Source organism: Lacerta agilis, chromosome 13, assembly GCF_009819535.1.
Source record: "Lacerta agilis isolate rLacAgi1 chromosome 13, rLacAgi1.pri, whole genome shotgun sequence".
Classification (NCBI taxonomy): domain Eukaryota; kingdom Metazoa; phylum Chordata; class Lepidosauria; order Squamata; family Lacertidae; genus Lacerta; species Lacerta agilis.
In genome coordinates this window covers 35,463,645-35,482,126 of record NC_046324.1, presented here as the reverse complement: position 1 = coordinate 35,482,126, position 18,482 = coordinate 35,463,645, and the positions used below count along the sequence as shown (strand labels likewise).

At 42.2% G+C, this 18,482-nt stretch overlaps 1 protein-coding gene across 3 annotated transcripts in view; it reads right to left on the bottom strand.

The window, feature by feature from the left end:
* LOC117056348 (ankyrin repeat and fibronectin type-III domain-containing protein 1-like) overlaps positions 1 to 12,527 on the bottom strand; it is a 371,686-nt gene extending 359,159 nt beyond the window's left edge. Inside the window, exon 1 of one of the 3 annotated variants that reach the window (XM_033166584.1) lies at positions 12,421 to 12,527. The gene's annotated coding sequence lies outside the window, so the exon portion shown is untranslated. The remainder of the gene's footprint in view (positions 1 to 12,420) is intronic. The other 2 variants (XM_033166582.1, XM_033166581.1) reach the window with 2 other exon arrangements.
* Positions 12,528 to 18,482: the final 5,955 nt, after the last annotated feature.

The window sequence follows — 18,482 nt, the reverse complement described above, 5'->3', positions numbered from 1 at the left end:
AATGTTCTTAAACAGAGGTATCACTGTATATGGAACTAGCTCTCACAGGAGTGAGGGATAGCCATTAACTTGAAAAACAGTAAGTGTGCTCCCTGCTAGAAGATGCCTGCTGCACTGAGAAAGGCAAAGAGTGATGCCTAGCGGATTGCCGGACAATGTGCCAATGACTACTGGCTAAAGATGTGTCAGAGTATTCAACTCACTGCTGATAGTGGCAGCACTCACAAAATGTACAAAGGCATGAAGAGTCTTTGGACAAACAGTCAGGAAAACTGGACTGCTGAAAACTTTGTCTGGAGAGATCATCAGACTGCAGCAATGAAGCAATGGATGAAGCAATGGACAGAACAATATCAAGAACTGTACTCGCAATTGACAGCATCAAGTCTCTGGTACTGCAATTGACAGCATTCTGACTCTGCCTGTTTTGGAAGAGCTGGATCTCCCTCCTTTCCTCAACGAGCTAAAGAATGCAATCAGCTCTCAGTTACAATAATAGTTTGAACGCAAGAAGGTCATAACCCACTGCAGCCATATGATTCTATGGATATTTCAAAAACCTACAGGAGAACACAGGAACCTTAGTGGTGCAGCAATAAAACTGCTAGCACATTTACAAAGCTAAGCAAGGTGCAGTATGGTTTAATTCTGGATGAGGCACTGTGTGTTGAGTTTTCTGCATTGCTGGGAGTTGGACTAGATGACCCTCGGGATCCTTTCCAACTCCACTTTGTTTGATTTCTGTTAGTTCTAATTCTGAAACTCTAAGGTTGAAATTGTACAAAAGATCTGAAAACACTGACCAGTTAAGATTGAAGGACGTTGGAAATAAGAGGGTCATCACCAGGTGCCAAAAACTTCGCAACATAGACGCTAAAACTGCTACATTTGTTCTCAAATACCTCAACAGAAGAATTTCTTGCTCTCAATATGTTTGAGGAAGAAAAATGTTAAAAATTTAAAAGAACAATTTAGCTAACATAAAGGTAGCTGTGTTGGTCATAGGAAAAAACTCCAAAATCCACAGAAAGCCAATGCCTTTATTAGAACTAACTATCAAACCTAATAGAGCCCAGGAAATCTCAGAAGCTTCCTCACTATTTTGTGACATGTTGATTGGCCATAATAAAGATGTTGCCCAATTGAGCAGAAATGCTATCAAATGTGTTTTTAGCTCAAAAGCTTGCTTTTGGATAAGATTGCAAGCTTATTCCAAGTAACAAAAATTCCCGAGCATTTTGCACTCATGCTTTCTTTGCATTCAGTTGGAGAAACACAATCAACCATGAGCTTTCATGCCAGGTCTGGCAGCCTGCACCACAACACTTGGCTGTCTCCCCAAAATACTGTCAATGCAACCAATACTGGTTTAAAGAGTTTCATTTTCTTTCCCACAGCATTTCTGAAGACAAAACTGAGTGGCAATTGTAGACAAATCTTTTGATTCTCAACCCCAGGACACTAACCACCTTCAAACTTGCAACACCAGTGTTTAACCAAGTTCAGCATTAATAAAGGAGTATCTAACAAATACCAACAAATCCACTCTTCTATACAAAAGTGATTTTGAAAGGTGAAAATGTCTCCAGGAAGGAAGCCTGAACTGCTTTCCTTCTGAAGAATTAACAGAAATAAACTCTCTGCTTGCCTACTCTTCCTAGGGAAAGAAAGGACAACATTCACTTCCCACCTCATCACTGGCAAGATGCCCTCTCCCTTTTAGATTAATTATGCAAAGTTTCCAAGCATGTTCTTCTATAGGCCAAGAACATTATGCCACTTCTAGCTATAATCCTTTCAAAAGCTCATAAACAAAGGCTTAGCACTTGAATAAAGAGACTGCAAGCAAAAAGTCCATGACAGCACAGAATAGAGCTAGGAGCAGCACACGTTCACATTCCTCTCCGTTATGAAAGCTAGCATTGCAGCAAGCGAAGACAAACACTTCCCTATTAAAAACCTCAGCTGGAGTGTATTAATACAACATAATTTTGAGTTTCACATAAAACACCACAACACCACAAACTCTGCATATAAATTCCTCTATTTCAGCATACAAGTTAATGTAAACAATGTAACTTTCAATACAAAATTTCTACACAAACTGAAGAATCATGCAGCTCTAAAGCAGTGTTTTTCAACCACTGTTCCGCGGCACACTAGTGTGCCGCGAGATGTTGCCTGGTGTGCCGTGGGGAAAATTGAAAAATTACTTTATATATAGTCAATATAGGCACAGAGTTTAATTTTTTAACATTTTCTAATGCTGGTGTGCCTCGTTATTTTTTTCATGAAACAAGTGTGCCCTTGCCCAAAAAAGGTTGAAAAACACTGCTCTAAAGGAGAATAATTTCATTTACAAAACGTTTATTATTTTGATGCATTTTAGGGCCCAATTGAAAGTACTGGTTTTAACTTTTAAAGGCCTAAAGCAGGGGTGTAATGTTCATGTAGAATTGCAGGGGTAGCCAACATTATAGCTATTTAACAATATTTTATTAAAATACTACATTATTGTGGTTTTTATGTTTATATTTTGTTCCCTGACTTCAGTGGACTTAAAAGGCAGCTTATAAATATTTAAATGCACTTGGAATTGGGTTGTACCACTTCTGACTGCTGGTAGAGCTCACAAAAATGGATGTTCTTACACACATACCAATTTTTTGCACATAGAAAACCCAAGCATGTCAGGGAGAATAGCAGACTTCCACCTAGCATGTCAGTTTTCAAGATGGAGGCAGTTTGGTATGGGGAAGCATTCAACCACATAAATCCCCAGTCTAAAAGTGTACAACCTAGTCACAGGTTTACAGCCTAAGTGCAACTCCTGCAATCAGAGGATGTGTCCTGGAAATGATGAAAATCCCAATTGTCATGCCAACAATATACTTCTGGCTACAGCAATTTCCTTAAGGCTCCCAAATCAGAGGACACATCCCTAGAACATATCTCTGAACAGATTTAAGATCTGCCCCCAAATACATACAGAATTGCATTTAATGGCAAATAACTATGTAAAAAAAACACTGTTCCTTCTTGCTATTTAGTCAAAGAAGCAAAAATAACCAGCAACCATAGGAGCGCTAAGCTCCTTGGAGATCTCTGTATAAAAGGAAGTTGAGTTTTAAAGCACTTTACAAGTGCATGGAAGGTGTGTTATGAAGATGTAGGGAGAGTGAGACAAATTGAAGGATGTAACTGGTGAGAAGTATACAAGATAAATAAGGGTGAAATTGGAAAAGGATAACAAAGACAGTCCCCATCTTCTAGTAATAAACTACAGAAGTAGTTACAAAGGCACTACATACAGTGTCTCCTACAGACACAGAACACCATCATCATCATCATCATCATTATTACTACTACTACTATTTGTATACTGCCCTTCATCTGAAGATCACGGGGAAGTGATCAAAATAAAAATCACTTGGATCTCATCTGCGACTACTGGCTCAAGGACTTTGCCCATGAAGGGGAAATTGGCAACTGACTGGCAATTACTTAGATTTTCTGAATCCATAAAAGGTTTCTTGAGGAGTGGTTTTACCACTGCCTCCTTCAAACAGGCAGGGACCACCCACTCTTGCAGTGTCCCCATGCGCAGATCACCACGGCACCCCCATGGGCGGATCACCCTGCCCCTGCTGCTCTGGGTGCCAGAGCAGCTAGGTACGCCCCTGCCTATCCCTGGCCCAGGCAGCAGTCCCCTGCCTGCTAGTTTTTATCAACAAGGGGGTCTAGGGTCCAGAGTGCAAGTGGTCGCCCTGACTGATCCAAGCACCTTTGCCACATCCTCAAGCCTTACCAAATGAAACTCATTCAGCACAACTGGACCAGACAGTGCTTTTGACACCCCTTCATCTGCTTCATCTACAGATTCGTCTGCTATAAAAGCAGAGTCAAGATCCTTGTGAATGCAAGCGATTTTATTCTCAAAATGCTTTGCAAACAAGTTACAAGAGAGCTACCGTCAATTCTGCCACCTCCTTTGGGCCAGACTGCAAGAGGCCCTGGACCACCCAGAAAAGGTCTGCTGGGTGGCACAATAAGGATGCAATGGAGTTCACTGCCACTAGGTAGGCTCAATGATGAGCTCTCACCAATTTTCCATTTCATTCAACCTGGGTTTTCCTACACTGGTGTTTGAGACGTCTCCCAGCTTGTTTCCTCACACTAAGCTCTGAAGAATACCATGGAGCTAAGTGCGTTCCACGAAGCGGGAGAGGGTGCTCTTGTCAATGGCCTAACCATTCAGATGTTGCAGAGGTCAGCAAGGGCTGGAAAATCTCTCTCTTCTGGAAACCCATTGGATCAATCAGCCTAAAAAGTCCCTTGGCTCTGCAAAGGGGGGAAAGGTGTTGAAAGCCTAAATCTCAACAGGAATATCCCCTACTTTCAGATCACTCTCTTCCTGTCCAGTTGAAAATACAATGTCCAGAGTGTAGCCTGCCACATGCATTGAGCCTGTGACATGTTGGGGCAGTCCCATGCAATCAAACCAGGATAAGTATTTTTGAAGAATTCACTTTTGTTTTCTCACACTGCATATCTGGGAGAGTACTTTCTGACCATTCTGCTGTACATATAGGAAATAATGGGATGTTAATGAAAACATAACCTGTGTCAAAGCATTAAAATGCTTGTCTTGATTATCTCCATTCTTTTATCACTGTCTACTTGTCAGCCCACTGTAGTGAGAAGCAGGCTACCTCGCAGATCTGTGGAGGAAAATGCTTTTTTTTGTTAATGTTCTTTTTTGTTTATATTTGCAAAAGGATAGCAAACATCTGTTTTCATTGACCCTGATGATTAGACAGTGTCTTCTTCTGGCAGATACCAAACCCCAGTCATCCTCACACTTTCTTCCATTTCTTCAAAAAATATTCCCTACCTCCTCGTTATTCTGAAATATGAAGACATTAACTATTAAGTGTTGGACATGGGTGGTCAATATAAAGTGGGGACTGAAAGAAGAGGATTCTGCTTTACAGCTCCTGTGAGAGAAATGATGGCTGACATCCCAGTCAAAAACAACTGGTTCTATTGTTAGTAAAACACAGAACTGCATTGTTACTAAATTCAAAGATTTGCATTTCCACAAAAAAGCACCTGCATTCATCAGAACTGTATTTTGCTTTACCCTTTGGCAAAGCATGTGCTGATCTTTCAGGCAGCTTCGGTACCTCCACACAGGACTGTGGAATTTACTACTGCCTTGAACTCTATGGTGCAGGTATAACACTTGTTGTGTAGTGAAAACAGCCTTCAGTAACTACAAATGCAGTTACATCACCAGCTCATTACAAGCTTGTCCAAGAGCCATAGCTTGAGCACAGAATGTTGTCAGGTTGTTTCTCTCAAGAGATAACTTAAGTACTATTTCACAGAAATAAGTTCTACTGGGAGTAGAGTAGACCCACTGAAATTAATGAGCCCACGTTAGTGTGAGTAAGGCTAACATTGGATACAACCCTTTGTTTGCAAACAAGGCAGCATTCCTGAGAACTGCTGCTTCCAAATAATTCACTGAGAACTGAACAGTTAAACAGATTAAAAATTCAAGATACATATACAATGACATTTTACTTCAAAGTGATTTTACAAAACTTCTAACACCGCATATTCCATTCATTAGCAATGGGTGCAGAGGTTAACTTGCACTTAATTAGAATTAATTTTAATTTCACTGGAATAAGGAAGGCATATTATACAGCATCACTCTTAACATTGTATCATATAGCTATAAACAGTAGTTCTTTATGCAGATTTCACCAGTCTCTCATCCCCTCTTCCCCCAAACACTTGAGCAGGAAGCATCTGCAAAAGGGAATATATATACGATGAGGTGACATATCACTGGAAACAGAGGATGTAAAAATAAAAACAGGAAAGCATATTAGGCTAATGTTTAGAATTCTGCTGTCAGAGAAACTGAGAGAAATGGGGGAGGGAGGAGAAACATTTGATGTGAAGCAAATCCATGAAAAAGGAAGAGGGGACACCTTTCATTAAACGAAGCTTGTACCTGTATGTAAGAATGAGCTTCCTTGTCATGAATAATTGGGTTGCCAGTTCTAATGCTCAAGCCTAGCTTTCTTTTTGAAAAGGGTATAAAATTCTTAGCAGCCAACTAGAGTCACCCTAAAGGCAAAAAAGGGCAGAAAACCAGCAAATAAAACCCCAACATTCATAGGAATTTAAGGAACATTGTTATTTTCTCATGAAAAGGACCAAGGTGGAGGCTGAGCAGGCTTCTGCATGGTGTCAGTAGCACTTCCATGCTTCAATAGTCCCTAATCATGATTACAATTAGTACAGGATCATCTTAAGTAATGGACAAAGCTCCCTGGCTCCATAGGTTTCAAACCAGCTCACATGGTCATAGCTACTGAGTTTTTTCTTCTCTATAACCTCAAAGGCAACTATCCCAGTCACATGCTTTGCTGTCTCACGTAACTTGCTAAAGCAAATGACATATTTAGGGCCAGCTGCAAGACTGCTGGACTATGACCACACTGAGCAAACCTAGCTTGATAACTGTAAAGGGCTACCCAAATGCAGTCTAGATAGAGCATGTTGCTAAGGCAATACTCACTGATCCCAACATTCAGTGCTTTCTTATGGCCATCTCTGAGATTCTTAGGTCAGAATTTGAATCTGTATATTGTTATGATACCAGTCCAAACTCAAATTTAGCAAAATCTTTCCATGTTTCTGTGGAGTCAACAATTAGATTCAAGACCTCTGAATTGCCATTTGACTTTTTGGTCTGACCACCTACCTAGACCTTAAGATTGGGTGTCCCTTTTTAGCACGTGTTTCTCCACCCTCTTTTATCTGTAAAAAAAAATTATCCAGAAAACTGTCTGTGGACAAACACCGGCTTCCTTGGCCTGAAGCAAGATGAGCGCATCTTTGACTGGACTTAACTGTCCAGGGGTCATTTACCTTTACCTTTATCTGTATACCTGGGCTATCTATATATATAAAAATGTTCCCATTGTGTGCGCGGTGGACACCGATATTCTCCGTAACCGCTGGACCAAAGCGCATCAAATTAGTAAAAAGTGTAACATGACCATCAAGGAAGGATCTGGCATCATAAATTTTTTTTTAAACCACACCTGTCATGCCTAAAATATAGAATAAAGGCAAAAAAGTGGCGCGCCTATTATACCTCACCAGCAAAAGGAATGAAGACTCCAACAGCATCCAATAGAAAGGCGGATCGCCCGTCGACATCATCAGACCTGGCCAGAGTAACAATGCCCTGTCCACCATTTTATAACTGCCATCTGTAAGCACCTGAGGACTTTCTGACACAAACCATTTTATAACTGCCATTTGTAAGCACCTGAGGACTTTCTGACACAAACCGCTCAGTGGAAACGTGGCACAGGCAAACTTGCTTTGGGGGGGGCTGGGGGTGTTCCCCAGTGCCCTCACCTAAAATGGCCGCCGTAGATTCGCATGCGGCGAGAAAAAAAAACGGAGCAGGAGGCATGCCTGAGAGGTTGCACTGAGTAAGACCGGCTCTGAGGGGATTGTGTGGCTGGGGTGCGTAATTTTGGGACTAGGGTGGGGGAGAATGCTCTTTAAGGTCCCCAGTGCCCTCACTTAAAATGGCCGCCGTGCTGTTTTTACATGAGTAGAATGTGTCCTTTTATGTAAAATGCATCTCTGGGTTATTTTTGGGGCATAGGAATTAGTTCATTTTCCCCCAAAAAATATAGTCCAGCCTACCACATGGTCTGAGGGAAAGTGGACCGGCCCATGGCTGAAAAAGATTGCTGACCCCTGCTCTAAAGGGACAGGGAAGAATGAAAACAGGAGCTTCCAGAATACTCTCGGGGTCAGGAGAATTAAAAAAAAAAACCCACAGCAACACGTGGCCGGGCCAGCTAGTTATATATAAATTAAGATGACTTGTGAATAATTTTGTATACAACTCTCTGTATGTGTTTACTGTGGTTGCAGCCAAGCGGAAGTTGCAGAAGCCACGCCGGATGTTCGGCTTCCAAAAATCGTTGAGAAACCAGAACACACACTTCCGATTTTTGACCGTTTAGGAGCCAAAACGCACAAGTTCCAAGGTGTTCAGCAACCAAGGTACGACTGTAATTTCAAATTATCTCATTTCCCACCCCCCATATCCACATTTTAGGAAGGTTTCCTAGTAATTTTTTTATCCTGCAACCTTGGGGCTTCCTCAAACCTGCCAGCACTCCCCACCCCATGCTATTTTAGTTCCATAAGGATCTATACTTAGAGCAGTGTTTTTCAACCTTTTCTGGGCAAAGGCACACTTGTTTCATGAAAAAAATCACGAGGCACACCACCATTAGAAAATGTTAAAAAATTTAACTCTGTGCCTATATTGACTATATATAAAGTAATTCTCTTGAATTTTTCAATTTTTCCCACGGCACACCAGGCAACATCTCGCGGCACACTAGTGTGCCACGGAACAGTGGTTGAAAAACACTGACTTAGAGGACAAGTTTACCATTAACACATGAGATCATTAGGTCATTCATATCAAGTGGGTGCAGTTCATACACAGTAAATAAATTAATTACACTGCACCATCCCTTTATGTTAGGTTTAAAATGTTTAAACAAGCTACATTAATATCACAGCAGATAAATATTCTACCACGATTCTCTCATTTCACCAAATTGTTTATTTTATTTTATTTGTTTTACGGAACTGTAACTTTAGTTATAGCATCTCCTATTTACCTGGTATATGGGAGCTCTGCTATTCAGTTTCCAAAATCTTTCAAATATAATTCTAGCGGCAGTCAATTTGCATATTAATACTTTGAGGTTTAATATCCAAAAAAATCCAGCTGACTGATTTGGTTTAGGTATGGATTTTACATATTTATTATCTTTATAGCCATTTTCCAAAATTTTATTTCACATAACCAGCAGATGTAGGAAAATTCATACACTGTACTATTTAGCTTGGTATTCTGAATTAACAGTAAACTGGAGATCCAATATTTTAAGATTCAAACTTCAGCCAGCATCCTGTACCTCACCATACAAAAGAATGTACACTAGAATTGGACAACTAAGTCTCTCACATAAATGTTAAACTATTCATTCATATATATATATATATATATATATATAATAGCAAGAAGAAAAGTGTTGTTTCACCGATTAGGATAAAAGCAATCCTCCACAGCATTATTACAGGAAAAAAGCCAAGGGTGCTAGCTAGAAACTTTAACACCCATACTTAGAATACATAGTGCAGGTGCTAAAGGTTAGACTTCTGTCAGAATGTTTTAACACAGTGTACAGTTTGTTTCAGGCAGATTATGCTCCAGGAACTTAAACCACATGGCCACAGGCTCGTAATTGCACTCCAACTACATTCATCTCCTTCACCTATACAGCAGTTGACATGACAAACCATGAGCCATTAATTTGAGGGTGTACAGAAACATCAAACCGTAAAAGCACATGTAAGCTGAGGGATAGTGAAGGAAAGACATTTATTATGTGGGTCTGCATTCACATTGCTGCCTAAAAGCACACTTGCAAACCCTGGTACTGGTGCCTTTTCCCTGCCTTTGTGGGCCTTCCTTCACTGGACCACAGCCTTCAGCTGTCAATCATGAGCACCCAGAGCAAAAACATAAAAGCATAGTCCAATACCCCCAAATAATACCGGTAATCATATCAGCCATCCTGTGACAATGAGGTTGGGGTATTGCCTAGGGCTTTCGGTTGGGGGCTCTGCTACTGTTTTGAATACCCCAACTGTTTAAAATGTTTTAAATTGTTCTTAAATGGCTTTAACATGTGGATTTTAAAATTTGGAGGATTTTTTCTTTTAAAATAGAGGGGCATAGGATGTGCCTGAGAAATTAGGAGTAGGGGGCAATCACAGTGGTTTAGGGCACAGGGAGCTATGCTATGATAGGTGGCTGAGACAGGCCGGGTAAGGGGCACACAGCACAGGCGATTAGTGACTGCATCATGTGCCAGCCCCTCCTCCAACCTGGGGAATTGCAGTTGTCCTATCAGCCAGCCCCAGGTCTACTGTTGCTGAATGTCAGGTCAACTTTGAGTAAGACCTCTCTCATGCATGATCTGAATATAGATGAGGAGGCCGATCTGGTCTGTATCATTGACACCTGGATGGTTGAACAGGACGGAGTGGTTCTCATGCAGCTGTGCCCACTTGAGTACTCAGTGCAGCGTAAGGGTAGACTTGAGGGTCAGGGAGGGGGAGTTGCTGTAGTCTATATAAATTCCCTTTCTCTCTCAAGGCTCTTTGTCCAGTTGGGGGCGGAGGGGGGTTAGAGTGTGTGTTCCTGGCATTGGGTAGTTGGGACAGATTAGGGATTCTACCACCTGCCTTGCAGCCCAGAGCTCTCCCTGCCTGTGCTGACAAAGCTGGTCTTGGTGGTGTTGAGGACTCTCAGACTGCTGAGTCTATATAAGGGTGTTGAGCAGTGAGCAGAATTCAGCAAGGAGCTTCTGAATCTGCGCACATTGAGAAATGCCTGCAATCTGGCTCAAAAGAAACTAGCTGAAGTCCACTTGGTGGTAAGAATGATTGTGGAAGATGGACTAAGGGTAAACTGCATATATGGTAAGTTAAATAGTGTTAAAAACTACACTTTGTGAACCAAACTTATGTAAACCTCTGTTAACTGTCATTTAAAGATACAAAGGCCGGCACTTCCATGAGGTGAGGTCAAGCAGTTTGCCTAAGGCAGCAGATCCGGCCCCCAACCCACCCACCCCACTGCACCGCTGCCAGCCCTGCACACCCATACCACAATTGCTGCCACCACAGCACTCCTGCCCTCACTGCTAACATTGCAGAGCTGGTAGTAGTGCAGGTAGTAGTGGTAGAAGGGGCAAAGAGGGGGTCTGGATCTGCAGGGGGCAGGGTATCAGGAGGGCAGCAGTGAAAGGGCATTTTGCCTAGGGCAGCAAAACTACCCAGGCCACCCCTGAAGAATACAGTGGCCTTATTACAGCAAACATAAGTCTTAAATGTAACCAACTGAAGTATAGATTAAGGCTTTTGTAAACAGAGTATCAATTTATGGTGGCAGTGGTTAGAAGGTTTTGAATGTATGTGTGCATGGTGGGAGTGGAAGAAACACTCCACAAGCATTGGTGAATTAGCAGAGTTAAATAAAAGCTGGTTCTCCATATATAAAGAAAAGGCAGATTCACCATAGTATTATTTTTACTCATAGGAGTCCATCAGCAAATCATTCCCATGAGTTATTGCAAGGCAGTAAGGATGTATTTCTATGGGATGCCTCCAGATTTTAGGCACTCATGTCTGATTTGAATTAGGCATGGGCATAAATCCTACCCAGAGGGGTGACTTGTAGAAATGTTATTTCAAGTGCAAATTGCATCATGGAAAGCAGTCCTCATCCAGTAAGTGTCTGCAAGGGTAACATGCCCTTTCAATTACGGTTTTTGTTTTAAAAAGGGAACATCTCTCCCTGTATTGATCTCACTATTCAAAATGGTAACTTTGCTGCCTGTATTATAGCATTAAAATATGCTACCTGTGATCTGTAACAGCAGTTCCTTTAACATGATAGGTAATTCAGTTCAAAACAGAAATTAGCCACTGACAGTCTTTACATCATGTATGGCCCCTAGCTGATCCAGGAGGAGGAAGAGCAGAGGCAAGAACTTAAGAGCTGACTATCACCTCCTAATCTTGCCTTCTCTTCTCTAGGTTGCACCTCTCTCCTTCCATTCTGCTACAATCTCTCTCACACTAACAACATCCTGAAAAATCAGTTGATCCAGAAGCTGTACTACAGTACATGAACTGTTACTAGGCAACTCCTCCATTCTCTCCACCCCAGAAACATTTAATGTTGGAGGGGTGAAGGAAACAACAGTGGCTAGAAGGGGCAACAGGTCTTTGCTAGCAAAAAAAACAAAAAACCAGGCATAGGAAAGGGAAAGCATAACCTGCCACCTCCACTTACTACTTAAGATAGCCCTCATGAAATCCTATTGCCAACTAGGTTTTTGTTTTTTTAAGGGGAGGGTTTGCAAGCAGAAAAGTATTGGTGTTGATTATTCAATAGAAATCTGTAGTAGCACCGTGATAGTCTAAACCCTGTGCTCTGAACCGGCCAGCTGCTTTTACAACAGAAAAGTCATTCACCCTTAACGGTCCATGAAATTCCTATGTTACAATGGGCTCAGATAGACATTTTAGCAAGGCAGGTAGGAGCCAGCTGTGGAGCAAATTGCAAGCCTCAGTCTTGAATTCAAACCAGCTGGACCTGACACTACAGAGCAACCTATTTAATACTTTTTAAAATGTGCTTTTCGGGGGGGATTTCCTGGGGTTGTTTTTAGTTATATAAATAAAGTAATGTAGTAAACCACTTTTGGAGAAACTTACCATTAGTGAGAAAACATCAAATATTGGAAAGCTCTTTCTTGGACCACTTGTGAGGCTTTACCAAACAAAATCATTCTTCTGTAACATTCTATGAAGATAGCATTAGATGCTACTTGGAGATGCAGCCAGATGTAATCTACAGATAAAGAACAAGAACAGGTTTTATACAGCAACTCTCATTGCAACACTCCTAAATTACTGACCTGTTCTTTAGCTTCAAGAGAGATTAGTAATAATTCTTAGTATTTACATCACACTTGCAGTGTTCAAAGGGCTTCACTACCAAGTGGTAGGTCTGTATTTGCAAATTGAAAATTGGAGTGAGATGTGAAGTGGCAAAGGTCACTCAGTGAATTCAACCCTAAGTGTAGAATTGAATAGGGGATTCTCAACTCTTGGCCATCACACTGGGCAACAGATTCCTGCATTGCAGGGAGTTGGACTAGATTATACTTGTGGTGCTTTCCAGCTCTATGATTCTATTAATTTGTCTAATCCTCTCTGCTGGGGCAACCATTTCTACCAGAGGCAGGACTAGGATCACCAGTCTTATCACCTCTAATGAAAAGAAAGCATTATTCACATAAATTTCTACTAGAAATGTCAGAGTCCAATAACCTTGTCCCTTGTGGGAATAAAACAGTCATTTTCCCATCAGGGATTCTGAAAGTTTAAGTCCCAGTGCCCTCCCTAGCAGGAAATGATGTTCCACAATGGAGCTGGAGCATCCTACCACCCACTTCAACTGTCTTCCCTGTCACCACAGGTAGGTTGTTGAGATGCTAGCTAACAAAGGAAGAAGGCAGCAGAGGAGAATGCAGGCTTTTTGTGGGCACTTAAACTGGCACTCAAAAAGATTAGAAGTTATTAGAAGGCTTAACCTGGGCTGTTGCAAAAGTGTGAGATTGTTTAGCTCAGGGTGTCCATGCAGCCTTTATTTTATTTTGTCAGAAAGCATAAATTAAGCACAGTTCCTAGTACAAATCACATGTCTCTGGATCTCACAGAAATATGTCCCCTCCTCAATTTTCATTATCAGGCTACCACAACTATTAAAATGCTGCTTGATTTCTGAAGTATGTTCCAGGGCTCCCTCTGCTTGAAAGCTACCAGGTGTGCTGACTGTGGAGAAATGCCCTCTGCAAATTCTTTATCATCACTTCTTCCAGAGGTAGGCTATGGCTCAAATTAAACCCTGCTACTTGAGAAATTAATTCCTTACCACCTCCCTTCAAACTCTCCACAGAATCACTACCTTGCAATTCCCTGTCCTAAGAAAACCATATGCTGATAATTACTGCACAACACCCAAGCTCCGAAATTATCATTGCAGCTGGCTCATAAAAACAATTATTCCAGCTTTAAGAGGAGCATGAATTTAGTCCTGCTGAATGACAAATATCTCTGAAGATGTGAACTTTGTACATAAGACAGCAGCTTTTATGAAGATGAACTTTCAGTACATTTCATGCTTTCTGTGGCATAGCTAGTTACTTAAAGGCCACCATTTAGTCCTCTTACATATGTAACTTCAAGGATTAGAAGGGAAAGTACTGTACACAAAGTGCCATCCATGATAGAAACAAGTTGATTCAGTACAGAACCAATGCCACCAAGCTCTAAAAGCCTCTTGGCTCAAAATGACTTCAGCAAACTAAAGTTATGTTCTGACTGTGGAACTATGCAAAGCAACCTTTACTAGAAATACGTCCTACTAAAGCTTACCTCAGACAAGTGTTGTATAGGACCTCAAGGCACTATGTTTATTAAAATACCACCATGAAGGTCCAATAGCATACTTACTTACCGGTAATTGCAAGTAACACCCAGACCCTATGCAAAGTTGCCACACCTAAGGCCGGGGGTCAGCAACCTGCGGCTCCGGAGCCGCATGCGGCTCTTTTACACGGCTGCCGCGGCTCCGGGGCGGATACGCCCGCCCACTTCTCCAGCTGGCAGCAACCGCCCTCCAGCTGGCCGGCAGCCCGCCCTCCGGAGGCTGAGGGCGCTGCTCAGGTGCGTACCCAGGATCACCTGGCCTTGAACAGCGGGGCAGCGGGGCTCGGAGGCAGTGGGGACGCAGTAGAGGTGGCGCAGCTCAGCCGAGGGCTCTGGCGGGGAGCGCGCCTGAGGTGCGCACGCTCCTTCAGGAAAAAATGGAGCTGGGCGAGCGGGAGGGGGAACTTTGAAGACCCCGCCTCTGCCTCCGAAGCAGGCGCCCATGGGAGAGGCCGCCCCCCGAGCCTGCCTGGCGGGACCAACCCTGCCCAGCTCCGGGAGTCTTCCTAGCGTGGGAGGCGGCCTTGGGGCGGACAGGGGAGCTCCAGGGCCGGCGGGTATGTGGGACCCCATGGCATCCAGAGGCAGCTGGGAGGCGGGACGGGATGGGGGCAGGAAGGGGGCCTTCAGACGCGTCCCTGCATGGGCACTTGAGGCCAGGACTCCTCGGCTGGGTCGTGGGACCGCGGGGGAGGGCTGGCCGCGGTTCCTCTCGGAAGGCTGCTGGCTGCTGCGTCGAGGCGCCGACGAGGTAGGCAGCTGCGGGCTGGGCCAGGGGCGGCGGGCGAGGGGGGAAGCCCTCTTTTTAAAAATGGTCGAGGAAGCGGCGCCTGTTTCCCTGCCGCTGCCTCCTTCGCTCCTGGTTCTGCTCGCAGCCTCAGACCGCGCTCTCGCGGGCGCGCGTCTCTCTCCGCCCCGGAGCAAGGCCGGGACGTTTTGCAGTTTTTCCTCTGTCCTGAGTGTGTGTTAGGGGAGCCTTGACAAAGCAGCCGTTGGCGTGGAAGAGAGGAGTCCTAACTTGGATCTTTGTTCATGTGCAAAATCTATCGCCATTGTCATTAAGGGGGCAGGGAACTCCCCTAAAAAGGTTTGAACACTATGAACTACTACAGCCACTTGTATGCAAGTCAGCACAAACATCACAGGCTTCTCTGGTGCAATTCTGTGCTTTATTTAGCAAGAGAGGAGGTTGGAAGAGGTGAACATAGCCTCTGGTCTGGAATATTAAGGGTAAAAGACACTAAGATTATTGTAAAAGCCAGCAGTCTTCAATAAGACATGGGACAAACATTTAACACAAGTGTGCAGTTGAGGACTCATTTTTTAAAAAAAACAACAACAAATCAAATATTTGTATGCTGTTGCAACCCACCTTGGATCAGGCTGTGACCTGGTAGTGGTCCCCAGGGTGGATAAAAATGAATGATTTTTTTTTTATTTAAATCGGATTTTTTTTATTTAAATCGGATTTTTTTTATTTAAATCGGATTTTTTAAAATTTAAATCGGATTTTTAAAAATAAAATGCAGTGTTATATTTGTTTTAAATGTCGCAATGGTTTTGCGGCTCCCAGTTTTTTTTCCCCTTCGGAAATGGGTCCAAGTGGCTCTTTTGGTCTTAAAGGTTGCAGACCCCTGCCTAAGGCCATTGACTGCCTCCTCCTTCATAAGTCTATCCATATTGATCTTCCAAGAGTTGCTGCTTCAAGTTACACCACCATTTGGGTGGTTAACACAGGGCACAACCTTTTCAGTAGTAACATCAAGGCTGTGAACCTCCCTGGAGGTTAAAGCAGGGTTTTTTCAGAGCCTTTACAGCCTGCTCAACATCTGGGGGGCTAGTTTTTGCCAATTTCCCTCCTGTTGAATTGAGCTGTTATTCTCCTGTCTTTAGTTTCTGCTTATCAAATGTCACGTTTCATTGTTTCAACTACTGTTTTGCATTTTTGTGGATTTTTGCTATCATTGTTGCTATAACAATTCATTCCATTTTGGTTGGCCTACTTTCTGACTACTGCAGTCATCTGTACACTATGGTTTTGCTACTGCTAATTTTATTAACTGCATCCTGCAATTCTGTTTCAGTTCATTTTTATTTCCAAATGAGCTAAAAGTTGTATCATCATTTCCAGTGCAATCCTAAGCATGTTAACTCAGAAAGAGATCCCACCGTATTAAATGGGGCTTACTCCTAAGCATGCATAAGACCTGAGCCTTAGGCGCCATTCCTAAGCATGCTTCATAGGGAGTAAATGCCACTGAACACAAGTGGACTTACTTCTGTGTAGACATGCAAAGAACTGATTTGTAAGCTGCCTTGTAAATCAAGTTGGTTATATAAATAAAATAAATTAATTTCTAAATAAAATAAATTAATGACCTTAGGCATAGAATTGGGTTTCAAGTCCCACCAACCTAGGTGGAATTTACTACCAGACAGATATGCATAAGGGTGCAGCATAAATTGTACTTTAAGTGAGGCTTACAAAATCATCAAAAGGTGTTGACCCCACATTCATAAAAATGTACTAGCCTACCTACCTATTCACTGACCCATTTTATATTTGGCCCGTCATTGCATAGTGATTTCATCTGCTGCTATATTAATATATGAGAGACAACAATAGATTAAACAAGAAAAAACAGTAACTCATTTTAAAAGCTATTCTGGTTTATTGCATGAAAGAAACAATCTTACCTGCCGCAGTGTCTAGGTAAGCAGCTGCTTGCAATACAATTTTAAACAAGCAATCAAAAAATAATGGATTCTATCAACATAACATTTCAAAGAACCAGGAAGAAACAACCAAGTTTATTTGGTGGGCATCTCACTAATAGCAATGCATACCTCATTGTGCCTATAATCTTTTAGAAGCTCCACTTGCATGCCAAGAGTCATCAAGATGTTAAGGTGCACATCTATTTTTATTCACATCTCAGTTTCCAATTAGAGGCAATTTGGTTGGGGGCCCATAAGTTAAAAATAGTCATCTCTAATGATGCTTGCAAACCCACTAGGGATATTCCCCCCCCTCAAAAAAAAAAAACATCCTGCAATTTAATTTTCACAATTTTTAAGTAACATACTTATTCCTAGTTTCCCCACTCCCACCACTTTCTGTCCTTATTAAAAATCCATATTTTGACTATCTCTGATACAGATATCAGTTGTACATTAACACCCCTGTGCTGCGTTGTTCTCTACTCTCACTACTGCCAGTCTAGCAATCCACTGATAAAGCCTCTTATAATCTGCCTTTTGGAAAGCACTGTACAATTAGAATGGGCAGTATCTACTACATTTGGAAAGATGTTCTAGAAATTTTGGTTTCAAGTTATATAAATCAATAGAAAACATTATATTCAAGTTTTTTAAACTAAAAAATTCTTTGAACAGTATGCCACATCTCTAAGTAAAAGGAGCTAGAGACTAGACTCTCATTTTTTTAAAAAAAGCTGAGAAACAAATTGCACCCTTTTGTACAAACAAATTTATTTTGTCCTAATGTCAACTCTAGTCTCACAGGTTCTAGAAGCAATAAAAATAACTTGCAAAAGCTGTTTACCAGAGGTAAATGTGGAATTATTGTACACACTACAAGCAACAATTGTTGTTCAGTAGTTCAGTCGTGTCCGACTCTTCGTGATCCCATGGACCAGAGCACGCCAGGCACGCCTATCTTTCACTGCCTCCTGCAGTTTGGCCAAACTCATGCTAGTCGCTTCGAGAACACTGTCCAACCATCTCATCCTCTGTCGTCCCCTTCTCCTTGTGCCCTCCATCTTTCCCAACATCAGGGTCTTTTCTAAAAAAAATGTTTTACTAATGGGGGGTGGGGCAGCAATTTTCTACCTCCACCAACTGCCTTAATACCCTTGAGTTCAAATAATGTCAATGAAATACAGCAAAAACTGGCAATGACAAAGCATTGCTGAGTGTGAAAAAATGATGATTGACTTCATAACCATCTAAGCCAATGGCTTACAAAACTGTAACCAAGGGAATCCTGGAGTTCCTTGGAAGCTTATCAGAGAGGTCAAACAATGGCAACTTCCTTGAATGACAGGTTGTCTGCAACAACGCATCTTCTCCTCCAACATACAGTTGCAAGTGAACAAAAGCACAATTCTGTGACATACTCTCACTGCAAATGGGTAGTGAGGAGTCCAACAGTTTTGGTCAGCACCCTATGTAAAGTAATCCTCTACATTCTACAACATTCCAAGGTCAGCAAACTAGCAAGCTGGTCAGACAGCAGCCTGGTAGCACCTTGGTGTGCAGAA